This window comes from Toxotes jaculatrix, chromosome 5 (assembly GCF_017976425.1).
Source record: "Toxotes jaculatrix isolate fToxJac2 chromosome 5, fToxJac2.pri, whole genome shotgun sequence".
Classification (NCBI taxonomy): domain Eukaryota; kingdom Metazoa; phylum Chordata; class Actinopteri; family Toxotidae; genus Toxotes; species Toxotes jaculatrix.
The window spans coordinates 18,547,697-18,556,720 of record NC_054398.1 but is presented as its reverse complement, the minus strand read 5'-3'; positions in this window follow the sequence as shown (position 1 = coordinate 18,556,720).

Sequence of the window (9,024 nt, the reverse complement as noted above, 5' to 3'; positions counted from 1 at the left end):
TTTTTGTAACGCAGGTTTTGAGCATTTGGGGCTGATGATTGAACCAGGAGGATTTCATGCTGAACCTAGCTGTAGAAGTGCTCCAACTGTGAGTCAGGTAACACCGGCTGTGGGAAAAAATGAATGGGACTTTTACTTTCAGAACCAGGGGTGCCCCAAAATAGTAACTACACCAGTGAGAAGACACAAAAATACAAATATCTCTTGCAAAAACCAAATTTGTTTGATGGAAATAGTGTATTCGTGTCTCACCCTCTAGAAGATAATAAGAACTTTAATGGGAATAAATGTTTTCAGGGCCTTTAAGTAAAAAATCTGAACACTTTCTGCCTATTTCTCCAGAGATCATAGACTCCAGTACCAGATGTAGTTAACATTTTTTATGATCACAACTGAAGGCTGTGCTTCAGGTGCTGATTATCTCTCATTGTGCCCATAAATACCTCATAATCACACTGTAATCTTTTGTACAAAATCGTGGCCACAATATTGTTGTATCACTGTACCACCACAAGCTATAATGAGCTATCTCTGTAATGAATACTTGAGGGTGTTTGTATGTGTGTCTGTATGTGTTGGTATACTGTATATACCTGTGTGTGTTTGTGAGTGTGCTTGGTGCTTGAGTGGGAGTTTATGTCGGCTCTGATTGATGGAGGTGGTAGAGGAGACAGCGCTCCCCTGATTGCAGCTACAGGCAGCACTAGTCTTCTCATTAACCTATGATAATGCACCTGTCACCCCGATACGAAAGCCTCGCAGCACATTTGTTGCGGATGGCTGTTCTCGCTTCTTCTTCTTCTACCCTCTCTTTTTTTTTTTCTTTTCGCCCGACTTCCCTCCCTGCTCCATCCATCTCCCTCTGTCTCTCTTTTCTCTCTCAATTTCTTCTGCACTCGTGTGCATTAACACACACAAAGTAAGCTCTGCCATTTGGAGAGACTCGCTGACTCTGTGCCAAACCTGACCATAGCAGATGGAGGTTACTGCATGCATGTGCCCCCCCCCCCCCCCCCCCCCCTCCACTGAATGCAGCAGCAGCTACAGTATTTTATAAGATCTGTGTTCTCTAACCCACTGGGACCAGGGCTGATACAGCATCAACTGTTCCAGCATCCATGCCTGCATTTGTGTATGGACTACAAATGCGGTGGCCTCTCCAAAATGGCTAACAGTATGTGCTATCACACAACATAAGCCCCTCTGAGATGACTCATTTGCTGGCTAACAGAAATGTGATCTCTCCTTCTGGTCAGTGGTTCATTCCATCCCACAATGAGAAGATGGTTTCAGCTTTCCTTCAGCTTCCAATCCAAGCATTTGATTGCACCAGTTGTTTGTAAATTCAGTTTATTTTACAGGCCTGCTATGAACCGTGTAGTTTGGTACTAATTACAGGAAAAGCATAGATAAAATCTAATTGTGTTGAGTTCACTATTGGCTTCCAGATTAATGTCCTTACAAGAGATTTCTCCATTTAAACTCCAGTGAATGTGTGTTACTCATTCATTCATTACTGGAACTGTTATTCATTTATACTGAACTGTATGTTTGCTTGTAGATGCATGCTGCATGTGTAGCTCACATTCTGTCTGAATAGAAATCTGGAAGTATCACTTTATTTTACCTGTACACACTTTCCAGGAAAACTAAAGGAATTTTACCTGTAATTAGTAGGACTCGTAATGGAGTATTTTCACAGTGTGGCACTGCTACTTTTACTTAAGAACATCTGAATATTTCTCCCACTGAATTGATGTATTATATCAGCTAACTGAAACAAGTGATAAAGTAAAAGTAGGTAAGTATCAGCAGAATGTACTCAAAGTATCAAAAGCTAAAATACTGAGAAGAACGACCTATTTGAGTGTCCAATATATGTGCTATGCTCTACTGCTACTATTATATATCACACTGTTGGATTCTCAATACTAATGCATTAATGTGTAAGTATCATTTTATATTTCTAGATGGTATGTACTTTGTTACATTCCACACACTTTATTGGGTGTAAATAATTAGTAACATCCAATCTTAACAAATACATTATAACAGCTAAGGTTTAACTTAGCTCCTATGTGTAAAGTCATCTTTACCTCACCAGAAAGGCTCCAGCTCCTCTGCCAGATGTCTTCTTTATTCCCTGCAGCCCGTTCCAGTCGGTTTCTCTGCTCTCCAGAGGGCCTGCATGTGATTTATTTATCCTATCTGCGCATTCGGTGCCAGGAACACACCCTGAGAGCACACGGGACTATGGGAAAACTTGCTCGAGCCGCCGGAGAGTGTCGAGAAAGGCAGAGGACTTAGAGGACAGATAGTAAATCAGTCTGGACCTAAAGATGTGTGTCAGAACTGTTGCATGTAAAGTCGCTGGGGCTGCTTGTGAAGATATAAAGGGAGAGGCTCAGAGTCTATTAGTGTGTTGAGGGTATTTAGGTTTTGGGTTTTGGGCGAGTGAAGCTTCAGTAGCTCCCATTAGTCACTCTGTCAGATGTTAGAGAGATAGACGGGGCTGTGTTGGTCCCATTTGATGCTGTACAGTGTTTGGAATTCAGATTTTCCAATATTGGCAGGACTTGATCATGATTTAAGAATGAGCATGTGGGGTGTTGGGAATGTTTCTGGCATGACTCTTCGCTTCCAACCTCTAATCTCCTCTGTTTCATCGTATGCCACGGAAATCTCTCCAAGGACTAAGGAATCAAATATTACTGTTTTGATGTCTCTGGACAAAAGCTGGAGCTGGTTTCGGGGGATACCAGCTGCTCTCATTAAGGAAAAGGAGGAGGTCAAATGAAAAAAGAGAAACACAGCTTCATGGGGTCAGACCTTCCTGTTTAACAACCAGCCAGCTTCCTGTAGAGGCTCCGTCATGTGACACATGTTAATGACACATCAGTGACACCTCTTTGTCCCTGAGAGTTCATCTTTGGCTTTCAGGGGTAAAACCTGCGTGACATTTTGGAAACACAAACATTCTGCTTTCCTTTTCCCACACATACACAGATCACAAAGACATATTGCCATTAGATGGTGTCAACAAATCTGAAAAGCTAAACGCAAGAAGACTTTTGTCTGTCTCGCAGAAATTAGTTACCATGTTCATGAAACCCAAAATTGTTTGTGTCACCAAGAGAAACGTTTGGAAGTAATTCGGCTGTATTTATCCAGTGAGCCGTCATTCGGAAAAGACAGACTTTAAGCACGAGAGCCTATTTATTTCCACTGCTTACTGAGTGGAGCTGAAGTTGAGCTGGTGGAAAACAAGGCTCTCCTGATGTGACGAGGGCAGAGTGGATCTCTTTAACATGGAAACCTGCTGTGTTTCACATGTAAAGACAAACCGCTGGACGTAGTGAAAGCAGAGAACAACAGAAGCCCCCTTTTTAGGCAGTTAAAATCAGACGCTTTTAATAAAAAAGAGGGGAAAAAAGTAATGATAAATTTATGCATCAGTGTAATCAAAATGAGAGGAAGGAGCTGGAGAGCAGAGCGGATGGCCTTCAGTGGAATATTCTCGGATGCTGATTAGAGAAGCCATGTTAATGAGATTCATTGACAGTCTAATACGGAGAACAGCATGCCCCCTGCTGTGGCTGTCTGTGCCGTCCCTCTCTCACAGTCCCCTTGCCTCGTCTCATGTTTTGCTCTTTTTCTCACTTTCTTCCTCTCTCTGTCTCTTCCTCACACAGGGAACGATGTTTACACTGGACTAAGACAGCGGGGGATCTGGCCCTTTCCACCAAAGCCTGTAATGATCACAGTCGTGGAATCGTACCTTTAACATCACGCGCTCCTCACAGCCCTGCTGCTTCCTCTTCCTGAGGGGCTTTAAGCAGAAGGAGCAGCCCGCCAAGACAGACGTGCACACACACATACACACACACACACAATGCACCTTGGGATTTCAATACGGGTGGCGCCACGTGACAGGCAGGCAGCTGTGCCACGTTAACAGGAGTAATGACAAACGGGCCACTGCTGTTGGTTTTTTCACCTATAAGCAGCCCACCAAAGGCTCTCAGGTGCTGTCACTCAAGAGAGCGCTCCAGTGTGTGTGTGTCTGTGTGTGTGTGTCCTGAAGAATCCATCTCTGGGCTCAGGAGAAAGCTGTGCAGAGAAAGTAGGGAGGCCAGATGTTTTAGCTCAGTAAGCTTAAGGATGAGTTCATGGGGAGAACATCTGAGGCTTTCAGCTCCGTTGACCCCAGAAAGAAACTCTTAATCCAGCCAGTTCGAGGACATAAATGTACATATCCTTTTCATAAGAAAGAAAACTGGGGAAGCATTTATTGTGCAAGCACTTTTGTTCAGATAAACTGTGACCTAATTACTTTTTTGGCATAAGAGCACTTAAAGACAAAGATGGAAGAGTAAAACATGGGCCAGATGCAGAAACAGAAACAAATGTCTTGGAGTGCCTGTGGATGTGTATGTAAAACCCTGTGTGTTTGTGAGAGGGAGATAGAGAGGGAGAATTGGGGGGAGGCTCTTAAGGAAATAGTTCAGACTGTGACTATGGACAGCAGGAGGGATTGAGGTGTTTGCAGCCAGACTAAAGTGGCTCCTATTAAGTAGAAGTGTTCCTGTGTGTGTAGGTGATCCTGTTTCAGTACAAAAAAAAAAAAAGTCAGACCGGTGCTAATGGCCTCCCCCAGGCCACACACTTCCTTAGCCAAGATAGTTGAGCGGCTGCAGCCTCAGTGTCGTGACGAAAAGGAAGAGGCCAGCAGAGGTCAGGTGGAGGAGGGATCCCATGGTGCTGCGTTTGCACTCAGGTCACAACACCAACACAACACACCAACCTCCCCCAGCTGAGCAAAAATAAAATCTCCAAACCACAAGTAAACATCGAGGGAGACGTCCCCCCACATGTCACTGTACGCAGCTTCTGTCTGGACTGTCCTGCTGCAGACTCTGTGGCCACTTTCTGGCTAATTTCATAAAATCTGATATGTGCCATTGTTTGGCATGAAGCTGTGTTTACTTTTCTACAACACACAATGAAAACTACGAGACAGTTGATACAATATTCTAAACTCTAGTTTGGTTTTACTTGAATTCATTTTTTTGTTTAAACATATTATTACTAATTTTTCATCCAAACTTAAGGCTCAGCTGATGATTCCTACCTCAAAGTGACCAGACAGCAGGACAGGATGAGCTCATCTCTGAAGCAGTGAACCACTTTGTCCTTTACAGTCTTCGGGTTCAGCCAATCACTGCACCAGTGGACAGAGGGGGGACATGTGAGACCAGTAAAGTTTTTTTATGAGGCCATACCAGACAGACAGGGGTGGAATGGGACAGAGGAACACTGTCTTTTATGGACTATTGGGGATAGTTTGCTTCCATCTCAAGGCTATTAAAGGTCTCCCCAGCATGGAGACTCACAGCCTGAGGGGTGGGACGTGTTGCACCTGGGCACTGGCTAGAGAAAGAAGCTTAACCCCTTCTCTCCTCATCCCTATTCTTTATGTTTCCATCCCACCGCTGATATATACCATACATTTCCCAGGTAGTTTTCACTGCTCTCAGAGACTCCAGCATTCTTTGAACTAGAGCTGAAGGGTGGGGGGGTGGGCACAAAGGGAGAGAGACGTGAGGCATGCAGCCGCAATTTGCTTTAAAATTTGTCAGCCATCTGAACACACAGATGTAATACACATCTTTTTGGATTCTTACACTTTGCAAGGATATCATTATCTGCAATGTTCAGCATCTGCTCAGAAATTTGGCTCACGTTTGATGGTGCCAGTGTGGTAAATATGTAAACAAATGTAGACTTAAAAAAAAACACAAGGCTCAATTGTAGGCCACTGCTAACTCACTGACTCCATGGCAGCATTATATTTCCTGTTTATATCCCTCAAAGCTCCCTTGTTGTCTCAGATTTTGTCTGAGGGGCACCCACAGTGTCAGACTTTGAAACCCTCTGTTTTTGGATGCGGCTGTGGTTTTGCTATGAAATGAAACACCACTGACAATTTGACCTTTTACTCAGTCTTGTTCACATCCTGATGACCTGCTGCATTCACAGCTGCAATAGTTCTTCAGTAGGCAGGAGAATTAAACAGGGAAAGTGAGCAGTATATATAGAGTATACTGTACAGTCTTGAGGTTGGCTTGTGGTTCTGGTTAGTTTTATACTCAACAGGCAGCTGCAGGGAGAAGTGAACTCACTCGACTTTTACTGACCTTCCCCGTCTCTGCTGTCAGGCCTTTTTAATGCACATGCACACCCACAAAAAGTGAAAGCCAGTATCACCGGGAAGAATACTAGTCCCATGTACCAGGATGTGATTAACTCCACCGCAGGGAATAAGAGGGTTGGAGAGGCTGTACACCTAACTGGATTTTACTTTTTGAATTTAACTCGCAATTTACCCAGCCTGAGCGCCTGCATCCACCCATCCAGAGAGCCGAGCAGTTTACAACCGGCAAGAGAGAATTTACCGCTAGATTGGCTTTGTCATTTTGATTCATGTGGGGCCCTCTACTGAGTGTGTTATTGTGCGTTCCTGAGCCTGTTTCACCTGCTGCACCATACACTCCTCCTGGTGTTATTAGCTTAGCATCTTACCCTGTAGGAGATGAGTAGTCATACGGGGGAACTTGGAAAATGATGAATTGTTAGAGGAACGTTTCTTTTTTCTCACTTCCTAAATCTTGCTGGTGATTGAAATCTCACTGTCTTCACTTACTGTACCCTCTGCTGTAAGCCGGAGGCAGGTGGATGGAGGGGGGTAACACAAGGTGGGAGAAGGCATGAGAATGAGAGTGTGAATGAGAATCCAATAAGTGTTGAATCAAGGACAACTGGACTTGGTTGTAGATACTCAAAGACATTTCATCCGAGAGACATCTTCAGTTCTGCTTTCACTCTCCTGCACCATTCTGAGGGTGTTCATCCCAAAATGCTTCTCAGTCGGCCAGTTAATGGTTGTCCAAAGTGAATGAGAAGTTACGAGGCAGAATATTGAAAAAGGCTTGATTTGGCACAGAGCACATGATACCAGTGTGGAGCACATGACTATGGATGTGACAGCCTCCTTTTCACCTCTTGCTTTTTGTGATGTTAGATCCTCTGCTGCCACAGGGTTTCTCTCACCCACTCTGTAGTGTGAAAAAAAAAAAGTTTAAAATCAGGTGAAGAATCGGGCCTCTGATTTTTTTTAGCGACATTATTTTCTCTAATGAACCCTTGGCGCCCCATGATGACTCTCAAAATGTGTTTCATGTGCAAATATCCATGTTGCCAAAACTTGTTGTGCCATGACATTAAAATATTTTGACATTTTGGAAAGTGCATCTATTTGCTTTCTTGCCGAGGGTTAGATGAGTAGTTTGATACCACTCTCACGTCTGTAAATCTGAAACTACTGTCAGAAACCGGTTAATTTAGCTTGGCATACAGTCTGGAAACAGAGGGCAACAGCTAGCCAGACTAGAGGAAGTCGCTCTTGGCCAAGAAACATAATCCCTCTTAAAATCACATGTCATTTATACACTTGTGTTTTTGTACAGATTAAATAAACAAGATATAACATGTTACTTAGTGAGCTTTATAGATGCTGGTAGGTTGATTTCTGGACAGAGCCAGGCTAGTTGATTTCCCCCTGTGTTCGCTGGCATTAGCTTCACACAGTATTTACTGTACAGACATGAGAGTGTTACCAATCTTCTCAACTAGCTGCAAAAAAAGTATTTCCCAAAACTATCCCTTTAGCTCAGACAAATGTTGAGTCAAAAACTCTATCATTAAAATATATATTCAGCTGTCTTCAGCCTTCTGCCTGCTGTCCAGCTTACCTTTCTCCCTTTCTTTCCCTCTTCTTTCCCTGCTCTACTTCACTGCAGTCTGGACTGGCATGCCATGTGCTTCATGGCCTTTGGATGCAAGAGTGAAAGTGACAGGACGGGACAGCAACTGTCCCCAGAGGGACGTGATGTCCTTCTGGCTCAGCAGTGAGCGAGAGTCAGCCAGTCCTACATGGAAGCCTCAGCCCAAACTCACCATGACAGATAGGAAGGAGCCTCAGCTCAACCCTGATGGCGACTGGACCCTCAGTCTCGTCTGATCAGGAGCCACGTTTATATGCAACACTGCACCCATGTGTTGTACCTTCAGGATCCTAAATATGTTGGAATTTCAAATCCATCCATAAAAAGAGAAGATTATGTAAAACGGTTTTGACACTGCAGTATTCTCAACAGGTGCCGTGAGTCTGGCTCCGAGCCACTGGCCAATAGACTCCGGTGAGGAGATAGAAAATGGCAGCAGCAAAGCTGTCGAGTGTCATTATAAATCACTCATAGAGGAGTTTTACTGGCTCGTCTGCTTTAGTGCATATGCAGCCGTGCTGGTAAACCTCAGAAGTCTGCCCTGTGATTGGAGAGAGAAATGATGGGCCTCTTGGTTAATGGGGAAAGCAACCGGCGGAGGAAGCTTGTGTTTTTCTAGCTCATCTGGCTTAGATTAGAGCACACTCGCTCTCCACTGTCACAGTGAGAGTGGGGAGGAGATAGAAGCATTAAAAGATGAAGAGTAGAGAGAGAGAGAGAGAGAGATAGAGACAGACAGAGGAAGGGGGGGTACAGGGGGTTGGGGGTGGGGGGCGAAAAACAATAATATAGACAGAGAGCAGCTAGGAAGGAGAAAAAGCATTTGCAGAGGGTTTTAGGATTTGTGATGAGTTCTGGCTCTGTCACCCGAGTGCTTAGCACAAGTCAGAGGCATAAACCCTTTAGATAGGCCTTGTGTAACAATGGAGAAGGAAAAGGCTCTTAAGACGAAACCATGAATGAAAGCACAGGGTTTCGGTGCAGGGAACAGAGCCAAAACACCACTGCTTGCCCCTGGCACGTCCTTGCCTGCTAACTGAGAGCACATGCCTGGCACAGGAGGACAACTTCCACCCTCTTCACCTTCAGAACATCCTTCCGCCTCAGCTGCCGCCTCCTCCTCTTCTGCTAATTCACTCAACACGACCCCTAAGACCCTGCCAGTTGCTCCCTGCTCTCA